Raw genomic sequence first — 15919 nt, 5'->3', positions numbered from 1 at the left:
AGATGTTTGTAAAAATAATATTTCAAAGTTTGTTTGGAAGCCTTTTAAATCACCTTTATCGTTACGGAAATGAAAATGTTTCGCTGAGGCATCTCTCTTAAATTTGCATCACCTCTATTTTAACTACCATTTACTCACTCAAAAATTGTTTAGTTTATGGAAGATCTTGCCGTATTTACGGGCATAAATCATTCGGGTTCTTTCGGAAAGAATTTCGTCAAGTTTAAAAACAATAAATATGTTATTTACCGGCTAAGGGTCGGTCCGTATGGTGAAAAACTGTGACCTCGGTCTTGAAAATGCTGCCCTCGGCCTACGGCCTCGGGCAGTATTTTCAAGACCTCGGTCACAGTTTTTCACCATACGGACCTCCCAGCCGGCAAATAACATATATTTATTACATGGTTTTTTTTAGGTAAATATAAGTGTTAATGGTCTTTCTGGAAACATTGGTTTTCATGGTAGATAGCAGCTGAGTTTAAACGCGTAAATCTAATTTCTTTTCATGCAATGGTTTCCAAACCAATCTTGCGTAAATAAGCAGAAACTTTTAATTGCTTTTCCGTTTATTTATTTCCTGAGCTGCGCTACTGCAATTAAGATAGGTATTGTTTTCTATATTAGAACTGTAAATTCGCACCTAGGTTTCCTACTTTAATGGCCTAGAGTTTATTGCATCCGTCTTTTTAATTTTGAGATTCTTTCCGTCGTAGAAACAGATGGAATATTTAAGTAGTTTTTGTTTAGCTTCAAAGAGACTTTTTTCCGCTCCTTGGTGTCCTTATTCAAATATTGCGATTTGTGTAACAATAGCACATCGCACCAGTTACTTCTTAAGCAAGTACCTTGTACAGCTTTGATGATTACAAACTAGAGTATGCTAGAGGTCATGTCGCTTGTTGGCCTGACCTAGAATAAAGTACTGTGGAACCAAAGATTGTCTTATCCTTGACGTCCGTATAAGCTCGCTCGAAGTAGATCTCCGTGTACCAGGAAATCGTGACGAGTTTCCGTTCTCGCTGCCAAGTCGCCTCTACAGAGTTATTTCCCCCAGTTGTTATTGTTCCGTCCGCGAAGATTCAGTCCTCCAGTTTTGGGCGCGAAAACTTATCGTCACACCTTTTAAGATGATAAATGAATATCATAAAGTTAGATTTCAGCAAGAAGCTTGACTCTCCCAGTGTCTCTCACCGCCGAGGAGTCCAATCTGGTGCCGTAGAAGAAAACGTGATGTAATACTGGGAGTAGCTTGCGATAGACCAGTATCCCACTCACGAGCTAGGAGTAAACATTATTTTACGTAGTTGCAGCTTTCGATGCAGAAGGCCGCTTTCAATGAATAAAGACTCTTCCTCCGCCCGTCCATGATGCAAGCCACTCTTAGGTGAATTGGTTTAAGGTTATTCATCAGCAAGATTGATTTGAAAGCTTTCTTAAGATGCATCGCTGGATTCGATGTTTAGCCCTTATCGTGCGGCTCCCGCAATATTCTGGGCGCACGTGTTCGTCCCGGAATATTCCGGGTTTCCGAACATCATTAGGGACCTTAAGCAAACCACGACGGCGACGGCAACGAGGACATGGAAAAAGAAAAGATCTAATTGACAGAATAATAGCTCAGCACGTACGTTTTAAAACTTTGTACATTTCTTAGCCGCCCCACGCAATACGTTATGCTGAAGTTGAGGTGTAGCGCCGTATGAGACGGTAAACAAATGTTGCCACTTTTGAAATTCTAATTTAAGGCAGAAATTCATTTTTTAATCGAAGTCTTCCTTAGCGTTGCCTTCCTGACTGCTTAAGGTCCCTATTGTTTTATTGCAAGAGTAAAGCCCTTGGTGAACTATTTCTAAAAAACATAGGTTTCGTTTTCTTTGGAGCGTTATTTATTTTTTGTGATTTTTTTTTTCAATTTTGCCTGTGGAGGCCGACTAAAATCACGCCAAAGTAGGCACTTTCACAGAAGCCCCCTTTTATACACAGAGCTTTTTCTTGAAAGGACTAACCCTGTAGATCAAATAATTATACTTCCTTCGAAGACTGGTGGTGTCAAATTTTAATAAGACGTAAACATGAATTTTTGACCAATTTTTTGAAGTTGTGCCCTTTTAAGAGTGATTATAACAGCCCAATTTTGGCTGAATTCAGGGACAAAAAAAACATCTTGGTACATCGCTTTGCTCCACGAAACTACACCCCAGGAAAACATAATCAATTCGACTAAACATTGGTCGAAAAAAAACTAGGGTAAATTAAACAGCGAGTTTTTAGAGCGTTTTCAAAACAGGTCACTTTAGCAATTTTGAGCGATCTTTTGACCTTTCATATCGATCGGAAATTCTAACACGAGCTTTGAATTTGAAAATTTGAATTTGGAATCAAGTATTAGCCACGGAGGACAACTTGAAAAGTAAAATTAGCAATTTTACCCAGTTTCGTCAGTAGGCAATTCATGTTTGTTTACCACGAAATCATAATTTTAAAGTATGTTTACAACACAGACACGGCATAACTACGAGTTTATGAATTGTTTAACAAATATTCTAACCTTTGAGATGTTTCCCTGCCTAATGGTCCACAGGCAGCATATTCAATGCAGATTGCCGAACGCCTCACGCCAATGAATAGGTTAAACTTTTTCCTTTATTTTTTGGACGTTAGGGCGTAATATCTAAATTACTCAAAGATCACGTAAATTGAGAAGAGAGCCGTGTTCTAAAGAGGCTGCGAAGATTTCCTTTTCTTAACCTTACATAGTCTATTTACTGAGCATAAAGCGAAGTTTGACGAAGTAAAATAAGACCACCGGAACGGCGCTTTTGAATGGCAGCGTGCGAGTATGGGCAGATTGTTGGGGGAACATGCGGTTCAAGTGTCGCCAATTCTGGCGATGTGAAAATTGTACTTCTTGCCAAGTGTACTAAATCCACGCAAGGGCACTTGCGTTATTTCAACATTCGGGACACTACGTCAGACTCTGATGCAACGTTATTATTGGCGCGGGCAGGTATGTAGTAACAGTGTGTATGTATTTCCAACATAAACTGGTCGCCTCGCTACATTTTCGCTTGAGAAAGTCGGTATAGCGTGGAAATTTTAATTTTCGGTATCTCGTTCATATATATCAAGCACCGTTGAAGATCAATAAGTTTACCTTTAAAGTCCTTTTTTTGTTAAGTCAAAGTTTGCACATCGTCTAGGTGTAAATGAACCTAATGCTGAACCACAATTTTAGAACCAAAACTCTTCCGAGGCGAACACTGAAAAAGGGCAGTAAACAATGAAAAACACGGCGATGTTTTCGATACATTCACGAAATGCAATAACTTAAATTTAATTGAGTTCATTTAATTAAAATGTTAAGGTCAAGCTATGGCAAAAGTAAAGGCAAACACCTTCAAAACCTCCAAAATCAAACAAGGCTAAAACTTACCCTGCTCATTAAGACTGTCAACAAAGGGGAAACATTGCCTAAAAAACCAGCCAAGATAACGGACATGCGTGACAGCCTTGTTCGTTTTACAAAAGCTGATATTATTTATTTATTTATCTATTTATTTATTTATCTATTTATTTATCTATTTATTTATTTATTTTTTTATTTATTTATCTATTTATCTATTTATCTATTTATCTATTTATCTATTTATCTATTTATTTATTTATCTATTTATCTATTTATTTATTTATCTATTTATTTATTTATCTATTTATTTATTTATCTATTTATTTATTTATCTATTTATTTCTGTGGGCGAGGGTGGAAAGATGAGGATATGCTAATCGAATTAACATTAACTGCTTCATCTGTCCAATGTGAGGAGATTTCATAGGTAAAAAGCATTAACCTAAGAGCTTGTAGTGATTGAGCGTTTCATCTTCAAAGACATTCTTGAGGTAAACGAAAGTCATCTTGAACTTACCATTTTCCCGAGACATAGGGACAAATTTGGCATCAGATGGCGTTCAAATAAGAGGATTTGTACCGCTCCCATTGGATGGTCATCGCATGGGACGTTAGTGTCAGGGAAGAAAGGAATATCTTCATTACATGCTAAGCTTCTCTATCAACAAATGAAAGCGCTGCTTCTTGTTGGTTCACATGCGCGTGTGCGTGTGTTTACCCGTGGCCCTACCTCAAAAATTTGTCGGGTTTGTCTGTTAGTAAAGGCTACAGAAAAATAAATGTAAGACCCAGGATTGTACCCCTACCAACTTTCAGAGCGCGAAGAAAAAAAAAATAATCTGAAGACCGTAGCCATATAAAAAAGATACATTTGACGGGAAACGTGCTTGCAATAATTTTTTGCAGATACAAAGAAAAATGACAAAGATACGAATTTGAAGATATAGTCACTGATCTCCTTAGGAAAGCTCCTTATAATGCGGGAAGAACGTGGTGACGTTGACAATGTCCTTCTAAAGAAATCTGCTAGAAATGTGGACGAAAGCTGAAAGAAGCCGCACAATTAGCATTTCCCAGCTCAGAATCCGCAGAAGCTTTAAAGCCTCCGGTAGAACCTAACGTAGCAGGGCCGTTAGAAGGGATACCAGAAGATATAGCACAGGTATATAGTTCGTCCGAGTTGACTTTTAAATTAATTTATTAAGAATCATATGATACAACAATAACACAAAGCCTACTTATATACTAATATACTTATATACTATATACTTTTATAGAAAATCTACACATTCTAATCTTTAAACACAGTTCTTTTTCTCTTTGTAAGGCATATAGAGAGATGTAGCGAGTGAAGAAGTTGTAGAAAACGTTTGCAACTCAATGCACCACCTGGCGATAGAAGACAGTATCCCGTACCAGCCCAACTCTCCAACCAATGTCTCAATCCACCACCTGTCGATAGAAGGTGAAAGTGTGTCTCTTTCTAACTCTTAACTAGGCGATTCAAAACACTACGCGACCATAGACACTAGCCTGTATCAACCCGACTCTCAAGCAAGCAGCAGTGAAACTTCTAGTGGTGACGATCTACCAAAAAGTGGTCAGGTCAAAAGACGTGTAATGTTGAATAATTTCTTGCGTGCATGCAATACTGATACAGTCGAGCCATATAAAAAGCAAATGGAGGAAGCCAGTGAGCGTACAAGGGCAAGTTTGTTATTGTGGCTGGTCCTAACCTTATCGGACCTGGAGACGCGGGCTATCTCTGGGAGGCCGTTAAAAATTGTGGCTCCGTCGAGAAGGAACTAGATATCGGTGAACGACAAGAAGACCGAAAATATCTCAAGGTACTGGCCGAATCCTCCCGAGACGCATCTAGCTGGGAAACAAGGCGTCAGATATTATCAATCATGGGAGACCTGACAACGTTTAAGCGTATCCAGAACTATATTCCAGGGCTCACACAGTACCGGTTTAAAGTGGCGAGACAGCACTCTCTTCAATATGGGCGTGGTACTTTACTACCCCGGCCAAGAAGCCTGAGGATGCAAGTGGAAGATAAACAGCTAGATCACTTTTTGTCCTGCATAACTAGGCCGCACGTGATCCAGGATGTTCCCTTTGGGCAGCGATACCTCCGCCTCTCTTCAGGCAAGATTCTAGAGACTCCAAGTGTCATAAGAACAATTATTCCTAACAAGCTATTAAAGCAGTACCAAGCTTATTGTGAGGAAACAGAATTTACCCCATTCAGCCCAGCGACAATGTTAAGAGTCCTGTCTGCCTGTGCGGCTTCATTGAGAACGTCCGTACAAGGGCTCGATTACATTGCTTCAGATGGTGCAAAGGGTTTCGAAGATCTGTGTGGAATGGTGAATCAACTTAAGAAGAAAGGTCTTGATAGGGAGACTGCTAAAGGATGGGAGATGCGTTTCAAGGAAGGCACGCAGTATCTAATTAAAGGCTGACTATAAGGTACGAATTACTGTTTATAATAGCGGCGCAGTATAATCACGCGCAAAGGCGAGGTTGAATAAATATGTCGTTCGAATAACCATGTATGGAGAGTGGCGTTACTTATATTAGATAATCCTATCCAAATTATTGTCTTAACTTGCCTTACACTTTACACACTTTATACACTTTATTTTTCTTTTTCTTACAAAATAATTTAGATTATGTTGACCCGCAGATAGCAAATTTGCTATTCGAGGCGGGTCAATCATCAACAAACATTATTTACAATATATAAAGAAAATTAAAAACTAAATAGTTAGATATTGTTAAATTATAAAAAGAAGCATAACTGGCAAATACTTTACCAGTCATAATTAGAGAAACTTAATAGAATAAAATAACACAGAGCGAGAAATATGCGTCCGCTCAGCTCAGCGTCCGCTCCAGACAAATTTCGCGTAAAATAGATAAAAATCGACATTTTAATAGTCAAACAATCAAATAATCTATGAATTTCTCTTTTTGAAAAGGTTCATGTATCTGAGTCCTCGCCTATAGCTGACCACTGCAGCGAATATGCCCTTAGCGACAGTTAGGACGGTGATCTAAGATCTCACTGTTCTCATGTGTATGATCTTAAGTGTTCACAATGTGAAAGTCTTAGTGATATCCTTTGCTCAATCGAAAAATGCTTGGCTGAGTCAAAGCTTCCACCTGAAGAAGTGGAAGATTTTTTGTACACACACAACCAGGCAGCTCAAGCAATTAATTCCTGGGAGGCACACCAACTCAGAAGTGTCAGACAAGACACTGCAAGAACTGCGTGCTAGACAAAGACAAAATAACATACCACAGTCTTCTTAAGGACGATGACAGCAATGCAAGAGCATTTGCCCCAAGAGAAACACAGAAGACGGATGGTGTCATCTTATCTGAGGGTTGGGCGTTAAAAACCGCAAAGAAGTCGGCACGATTTAATGAAGCACAAAAAAAGTACCTGGAAGAAAAATTCAACATTGAGCAGCGAACAGGTCACAAACAAAACCCTGAGCATATGGTGAAAGATGTTCGTTTTGCGAAAAAAAAAAAAAAAAAAAGAAGATAGTTCGAGGCTATTCTCGAGCGAAGAGTTCCTAACCACACAGCAGATGCAGTCTTTTTTTTTCAAGTTTGGCATCTAAACTGCGTCACGCTGTGGAGGTTGGCAATTCAGATATCAAAGCGGCACAGGAGGAAAAAGAATACCACGAAAATCGTCAGGCTATGCTGGATCAAGTCCAGTTACAACACCCTATTGCGTACGACAGCCTGAACCTGTGCAAGTTGAATAAAAAAGGCCGCATGAAAGCACTCAGCTTAGCGATGCTAAAGAGTATCGCGACTTTTTTGGCGTGTCTACAGACGGATTTCACCCAAGACGTAAAGCGTACCTTTCCGCGTTAAGAGATCTTGTAAAAGGGTGTAGTGGTTGTGACACCCCAGTCTAACTACTCACCTGAGACAGTTGCCGCATTCCTATCCATTGTTTTGTCTTAAGTTTAATTTCCTGCTTATAATTTTTTTTAACACTTTTTACTTGTTTGCGATGTAAGAAATATATGTGCCCTTTTTGTCTAAATATTTAACTTGATAGATCACAAGAGAGAAAAATGGTTGACACAATTTAGAATTAGCGTATACTATTCGCAATGGTATCACAGTTTCGTGAATTGTAATGAGGACGAAAGGAGCCCATTACTTAAAAGTAATGGGCTCCTGTGACTGATAAGTTGTATGTAGGTAACAAAGGCACCGTCAGAAATCAGTAGTGGCGTCGTTCGATAGCTGTTGTGGTTCACTTAGTTTGTAAAATTATTTAAAATTGCTTTAGCAGTTCTTTTCAATCTAATATTCAGTACAATGTTGCCTTGTGCCGTTTGTCATATAAAGGTAGTCCATTCTTAAAGCGACAGTTAAGTGTCAAACAAAACACGGTATTTAATTAAAAGGACTTATGCGCTGCTAACCTTTTCAAGAAAACGCTCTGTGTACAAAAGGGGGCCTCTGTAGAAGTGCCTACTTTAGCGTGATTAGAAATTCACCAAAAATAAATAAAGCTCCAAGGAAAACGAAACATATTTTTAGAAATAATTTACCAAGGGCTTTATTCTGGCAAAATTTGGGGAAATCGGATTTTTCTATTTTGTATACCCTTAGTCGCTCCTTACAGCAAACCGTTCTTAAGCATCCGACAGAGTTCCGAAGATCCGAGTAGAATAAAATAACTAATTAGCATGGAATGTACTTTGTCGCACGGTAACACGGCTGTGACTTAAAGTGGGACGGGGACTTGGAGACTGGGACGTGGAACTCGGGGACGTGGGACGTGGGACGTGGAACTCGTGGACGTGGGACGTAGGACTCGGGACTTGAGACTCGGGGACTCGGGACTCGAAGCGATGGAACTCGAAGACGTGGGACTCGAAGAAGTGGAACTCGGAGACGTGGGACTCGGGGTCTCGCGGAGGCGCGGGGACTCGGGGACGTGATAACAAACAACACCTGATATTTGGGCTGAATTTGTAGAGTGTCATTTTCGGTAGTCTTGAGAAAGCTATTGTATGCTGGAGAGCTTGTTAGTAGTAGCCGATGGTTTTCAGCGTCCATGGTTCGGCCGGACATGTTTGCTTGCTTATCTGACCATGAGAACTCTGGGTACGGAAAATTTTCAACGCTGGGGGTCTTGAAACTGTTAAAAACATCGTGGGCATGGCAGCCATGGAGGACTTTCCTGGTAAGTAGCTATGTTTTCTTCTCGATCCTGTAACATCTGTGCCTTGTCCCTGCTAAAAAAGAATAAGGAAGAAAATACAATTACTTACCAAGAAAGTCCTCCATAGCTGCCCACGATGTTTAAAACCCCTTGCGTAGAAACCATTCTTTACCCAGAGTTCTTACGGTCAAGCAGGCAAGTAAAAATATCCGGCCGAACCATAGACGCTAGAAATCATCGGCCACTACTAACAAGCTCTCCAGCATATTCCACCTTTCTTGAGACCACCGAAAATTATACTTTACAAATTCAGCGCAAAAATCGGGTTTGTTTATCACGTTCCCGAGTCTCCACGCGTCCCCGAGTCCCCGCGTCCCACGTGTCCGAGTCCCACGTCTCCGAGTCTCACGTTCCCGAGTCCCCGCGTCCCACATGCCCGAGTCTCGCATGCCCGAGTCTCACGTGCCCGAGTCTCACGTGCCCGAGTCTCACATGCCCGCGTCTCACGTGCCCGAGTCTCTCGTGCCCGAGTCTCACGTGCCCGAGTCCTACGTGCCCGAGTCCCAGTCCCCACATCCCCATCCTACCTTTGGTCACAATCCGGTAACACTGATAAACAAAGATGGGTGCCAATATTGTATTTGTTGATGAAGGAACCATCGATGAAGTTTTCGGCGGTGAGGATAGCGAGTTAGATGAAAACATGGATATAGAAAGAACACTACAGGGATATACTACTCGCACGCACTCAGAATTCCACGGTTTCAGAACATACTAACGGAACCGGACACAAGCCGCTGTGGAACGAAATAAAGTTTATTGACCGAGACAACCATTGGTACACATGGAAAGTGAAAGAGGCAATTCACATAAGACTTAACCCTAACAACATAAACAGGGACAACGGAGCCGAAATACCGGAAGCGTGGATGCCGACAATTAGAAAACATCAAAGCCAGCGACTTTGTCGTGAGACAACAGAACAAATTTATATCATCATTTTTTCACTTGTGTCATAGTGATAAATTCCTCAAGGACAGGAAGGGTTAAACAAGCTTGGCACTATATACAGTGTTGTCACTGGGAACTTTTCAGGTGCCTGGAAGCCAGGAAAAAATATTCGCATTGATGAGGGAATGATTCCTTTCAGAGGAAAAGTCCACTTCAAAGTGTACGATTTAGACAAGCCAAATAAGCATGGTGTTAAGTCATACCAGTTGTGTGACTCAAGTAATAGGTATTGTTGTATGTTTGAAATTTACACTGGTGTAACTGGTCCACCCAGTGCTAAAGGTAAAACATGTAACTTGGTCATGAGGCTCATGCAACCTTATTTGAATGTGGGTAGGTGTTTGTTTGTTGACAACTACTATACATTACCTACTTTATTTGCTGAGCACTGTAGGCAGAACACTGGGGCCTGTGGAACATCCCACTACAGGAAAGGTATCCCCCAGGAATTTACAAGGGCACAAGTGAAAAAAAAATGGTAACACGTTTGTTATGAATAATGGAACTTTGCTGGCAGTTAAATTAAAGGGCCGCAGAGTTTTCCAGATGCTGTCATTAGTTCATTCCGTAGTGGATGTAGAAGTAGGCCAAAATCACCCTGGAACTGGCCACCCAATCACTAAACCTGAGATTATTCATGACTACAACAAATTCATGGGGGCAGTTGACAGGTGTGATCGCATGGTGGCCAATTCTTGCTTCAGGCGACACACCATGAGGTGGTGGAAGAAAAAGTTCTTCCACCTTTTTTTCTTGATCCTGAATGCTTACATTCTCTACAAGCAAAGAGCCTGCAGCTGGTCACCTGTGTTGCAAAGGACCTTTCAAAGGGAGCTCTTGAAGGAGCTTGTTAGGAATTCTGGCATCTCCCATTCTCTTTAAGTTGGAGGTCACTTCCAGAGAAAATACTGGGCATTGGGAAGAAGTTCATCATCACCTGGGCATATGTGGTTTGCTTGAAGTATAGAATAAACAAGACTAAAGCGTAATTTTTTGTGGGCTCGACCGTAAATAAACACCGAAGCCTCGATGTGGTTTCAAGCCTTAAATTTTATTCGATGTGGGTATTGAGCTATCTTTGTGCATGAAAAGATGATAAACAAGATTAAAACCGAAAACAAATAAGCAGCCCAAAACTGATATGTTTGCGAAACATAATCCAACCTACTTTACATTCGACGTTAAATGTTGTGAGAAATCATTTTATCATACAAACTACGGTGTTATACAAGGATTTCCAGCCCTGAGAAAAGCCGTAACAACACACTTGGAAAAATACTCCTTTCCTATTATGTTGCATAACTTAGTAAAAACATAAAGGTTTAAGCAGACTAATTTTAATTCTGACTAAATATACGGCAGTCAGATTTTCACAGAATTTCCATCGAAAGGTTGTATCCAACTACTTAAGAATATCAGATGTTTGTTTAGAAATGTCAAGCGATTCTATTACGAAGCTTATATCACACTCGTCCTGCATACCGCTACGATCCGCAATGTCTGAAAAACATCTTTTTTTATTTATTTACCGAGCTCAAAACTTACTATCTCTCAGTCTCTTATTTCTATCTACAAACATTACGCCATCGACATTGCTGATCCCAGCCGTGAAGTCTCTGTGGCTCAGTGGTAGAGCATCGGAACGCGGAATCCGAAGGTCTGAGGTTCGATTCCTCGTGGAGACACAGATTTTTTTCTTTGTCCCATGCTCGTGACATGACAAAAAACATCTTTCTCTTTCTTTACCAAGCTCAAAACTTACCATCTCTCTTATTTCTATTTAAAAAGATCTGGCAAGAATAATTCGAAATGCACTCCGAGTTATAAATGCTGAAAACTAATTCTTATTTCATTATGCCGTTCCTTTCGTTTCAGAGTGCCTCAATGTCAGCCCGTTACTGCTTAAGTATTGTTTGGCGGATTAAGAATTTATTACAAAAATTAATAGCCCTTTTCCAAAATTCCACGATTCAGAGATCGGTTGCCGAAATAAGAGTGATCGGAGCAAGGATGAGTAGGGAGTTGCTTTCGACGGCACGAAACATGTAAATCCAGGGAAATGAAATAAAAGGGATAAACAACTGAAAAGCGAGCGATGACCACTCGAAACTTAAGAGGCCCTGCGCCTAAGAAACGACCGATGATTTCTGGTTAAAAATTAAAATGGGCCGATTTTTATCTTCCAAGTGGAGGTTACCTAGTACTATTTAAAAATTAATTTCTTTTGCTTCAGTTTAACTTTAAACCAAAAATATCGAGCCGCGAACTTGTTACGTCTGATGGCTGCAAAATCTGTCCCAAAATATGCCCTTTCAAAAACCGGTTCAAAAATCTCTATCGCAACACAAAATAATGAGAAAACTACGCAGTTATGAAGAAAAAGGCCTTTTAATGCAATATCATTCGATAAACATCGAAAAACTGTAGAAGCGAATGAAAAATTAATTTTCAAATATTGCATATCAAATTAGATGAAGCGTTGGAGATGATTTGAAAATAATTATTTCTACAAAATCCAACGCTGTTGAAAGCAATCACAGTGATGAATCAGACATTAGAAGGATATACATTGCGTTTCTGGAAAAATATTTTTCGGCCAAAGTATATTGACCTTGCACGAAGCGTTCAAAGTTGAAGTGTTTACTATTACGTTGCTACTCCGGCGAATCACTTCTCTGTTGCCAAGACGTCTATGGACAGCGTGGTAAATGTCACTTTAAACCTTGCTAGACGCTTAAATACCATCCTGAACAGAATGGTATGGTATTAAAAGAGAAAGGAAGATGAAAAATAGGTAAAAAAAGAAAATCATTTACCATCTGCTGAGGTGAATTGAATCTTGGAAATGTTATCGCGTGACAGCACTCATTTCTCCAAACTACGGCGGAATCCAAGCAAAAGGGTAAAATATAAGTTAAAAAAAAAACTCTTCCGCCGCCAGAAATCCTGAAGTGAAACATTTTTATATTATTGCCATGAATGATGATGAATTCAGGCGAAAATTAGCCTCAGAGAGTGTCCATTTAGTTCTTTGGTGGGCTACATTTGTTTCGTTACATTCCAACGGACGTTACGGGTCAGCACTTACAGGGGTCAGCGGACGTAAAAATAGAAACAACCAGGTAATCATGGTAGATGCCTGTTCTTTGTCAAAAGAGGGTCTCCTGGACTGCGGATCCTCACGTGGTCGCACGGAGACGATGTTTCTGTATGAATGTCGAGATGATGTGACTACACATCTAAAAAATTGTTTTTTTTTTGCGTGAAAACCAGAAAAAATACGAGGTCATCCTGTAAGGGGCTGGCCTCGACCGTTTGTGCTCGCCATCGCTATGGTACGGGCAAGTACTGGAGGCCTTCAAAGCTGTGTCAGTATCCAGGGCACAAAGGACCACCTACCAGCGTAAAAAGTCGTGACGTGATCAACCCTGCCATGGCCAAGGAGGTGTTTCGGTTGTTTGACATATCTGTGCCGATAGGCTCCTGTAAGAATAAAACATACAACTTTTGGAAGATTTCTTTGTCATAAAAAATTTTCTTATTTTACAGTGCTTGTCTTATAGGGTATTTTTGATTACTTTTTTTTTTATCTTTCCATTAGCTATATGTTGACCCTGTCGTAAAAAACATAAAGCAGATAAGAATTCTACACTGTTTGCTGCTAAAGAGGATTGTACAAAAACACATGCTACTAAAAAAACGTACAAGTTAAGGTATACTTAAATTGTAGAGATATCTTTTCTGAGTAAGTACGGGCTGAGACCCTATAGGTGTTTCATGACAGTACACAAAATTTATTATATGTTCACTTTATCTTTTCTGTGAGTAATAAATGAAGGTTTAATTTGATTACAAGGCTAGGCAACATTAATAAATAAAAATTAAAAATAATTTGTTTGTGACAGAGAGCCTCTTAAGACTATATGGCTCTCCCATAAGCTCGGTGGCTTCCTGGGTCCCCTCGCCTTCTAGCTAGCTACAACCGCTGTAAATAAATTTTTTAGTATTGTGTAAATAAGGCAAATAAAAATATAATGATGATGACGATGATACACTACGCTGAGCCGAGTCCAGGTTTTGCAGCAACGCCTAAGACAATCGTCACAAGTCCTAAAGATCCAGCCTGGACCCTAGGTGCAAAGGGTGTACAAGGCAGTGGTAGCTCCGACGAAGAAGAGCCCTTTATCACTCCTCGAGATGTTGAAATTCTTCATATGTACAACACGGCAATGTCAAAATTAGCAATGTCGAGTTCGTCTGCAGACAACTTCTCCCCCTTGACATCTCGCCTAAAGACATCATGGGAAAATATTACCGAACTCGATCGCCAGAAAAGCCAGGAAAAAGCTCTTCAAGGTTGTCTTCTGGTTTGTGAGGTGGTAGCCCCGAACGCAAAAGGGGATTTATTTTAGGTGCTATCCAAATCGAGTGCAAGAGCTTCAGAAGACGATCTTAGTGAAGAACTATCTGCGCTGATGACGGCATATAGAGATGCACCTAGTGAAAGCGTCAAATTACAGATTTTAAGTCTGTATGCCTACAGATTCCCTACAAAAAAACTTATGAAATGTCACGAACCAAATGAGCCCGTCACGCGCTGGCAAATAAAACAAGCCAGGAAACATGCTAAAGAAAAAGGACCTGGAATTCCACAGGAAAAAACAGTCTAACATCGAATTCGCCTTCTAGTGGCAAACGTCGATCATTTCGTCGATTTTAATGGGCCTTACATCTATCAAGACGTGGCTTATGGTACAAGAGAAATGAAACTAGGAACGGGAGAGAAACTAGCCATGCCTAACATCGTGCGCACCGTAACTTGAACTACCACGATTAACCAGTATTTACAGTACTGTGAAGAGGAGGCGTTCTTACCCCTCAGCACCCGAACTCTTTCTAAGATTCTTGAGGTAAGGGAGGCATGCCAGAGAAGGTCACTTCAAGGCTTGGACAATATCGCTACTGATGGTGTAGCTGCATTTGAGACTCTAGAGAAAGTAATAGATGAACTGAATTCATTGGATGCTGAGTCCAAATGGTGTACGCAAAGCACGACAACCCTTAGGGGATGCAAACGGTACTTAAAAACAGAGTATCCTGTCGACTGCAGAGACGGCCAGCAGAGTACATGCCCAGAACACAACTGTAATTTTGCTCTTGGTGATATTAGTGGTGATGCTTTTAAATTTGAATGCAATCATGTCCACGATGCTGTGTGTAGCAATTGTGAATCCTTAAAGAACCTACTGCGGGAAATGGAAGACCAAAAAAAGAAACGTGGACATTGCATTTTACAGCAGAGATCACCAAGAAGGTATCTTGTACGATTTTGTGAGAGCAAAACAAAACATCCTTGACTGGAAAGTACACATTCTTAGGTCATGCAATCAAGAAAAGGCAAAACAAGACCTCTTACAGAACTTAAACACCTCTGAGGCAATCGTTGTAATGGACTGGGCAATGAAATTTCAGCAAATGAAGTTTAGAGAGAAACAGTCAGAGTGGTTTGGTAAACGTGGATTAAGTTGGCACATAAGCAGTGTCATCTTTAAAGACGAGAACAGCAAAGAAGTATTGGTGCAATCGTATGCTCATCTGTTCGATTCCTGTACACAAGACTGGTATTCAGTCGCTTCCATTCTAGAAGATCTGCTTGTCAAGTTCAAGTCCACCCATCCCTCAATTTCTCAAGTGTATTTACGTTCAGATGAAGCGGGTTGTTACCATAACAACTCTCTCATCACAGCTCTACCAAGCATCGGAGAACGCACTGGAATTTTGGCCAAACGCTTTGATCATTCTAAGCCGCAACACGGCAAAGACATTTGTGATCGTATTTTGTGTCCAATGAAAGCTGCTATAAGAACATTTTGCAACGAAGGTCATGATATCGTTACGGCTAATGATATGCACACGGCGCGAAAAGATCGGCTGGTGAAAGGGACAACTGCAGCCGTAGGCTCTGTTGATGAATCAAACAAGAACGCTGAGGTTAAAAAATTAGAAGGCTTTAGCAAATTTCACAACTTCTCTTTCGAGGGTGAAGGCATTCGTGTCTGGCGATTTAGTGAAACCACAAAAATCACCGTCGCTCATTACGAAGGAACCATTTTTCCCCATAAGCGTGTCTCGAGTCTTTAAACCAGAGACGAAAACCAAGCCTAAAAGCGCAACTGTTTTTGTTTGTCCCGAGCCTGGATGCACAAAAACGTTTGCAAAATTTTCAGACTTTGAACTTCATTTAGATGTAGGAGAGCACGTGGTACAAAACGAACCGGCCGATCTGCAACATA

At 40.5% G+C, this 15919-nt stretch overlaps 1 non-coding gene and 1 pseudogene across 2 annotated transcripts in view; both read left to right on the top strand.

Annotated features, from left to right (window-relative positions):
* The first annotated feature begins 17 nt into the window (after positions 1-17).
* LOC149049714 (uncharacterized) overlaps positions 18-15919 on the top strand; it is a 17012-nt pseudogene continuing 1110 nt past the window's right edge. The window contains exons 1-7 of the transcript XR_016182220.1: positions 18-3007; positions 3887-4164; positions 4437-4568; positions 4742-5881; positions 6394-6686; positions 9964-9973; positions 15045-15759. The product of XR_016182220.1 is annotated as an uncharacterized LOC149049714 (transcript). The remainder of the gene's footprint in view (positions 3008-3886; positions 4165-4436; positions 4569-4741; positions 5882-6393; positions 6687-9963; positions 9974-15044; positions 15760-15919) is intronic.
* Positions 11239-11311, top strand: Trnap-cgg (transfer RNA proline (anticodon CGG)). Its single transcript has one exon. It is a non-coding gene; the product is annotated as a tRNA-Pro (tRNA).

This window comes from Pocillopora damicornis, chromosome 2, assembly GCF_964200805.1.
Source record: "Pocillopora damicornis chromosome 2, jaPocDami1.2, whole genome shotgun sequence".
Taxonomy (NCBI): Eukaryota; Metazoa; Cnidaria; class Anthozoa; order Scleractinia; family Pocilloporidae; genus Pocillopora; species Pocillopora damicornis.
Note: the sequence above shows the minus strand (reverse complement) of the source record. Positions and strands in the feature narration are given on the sequence as shown.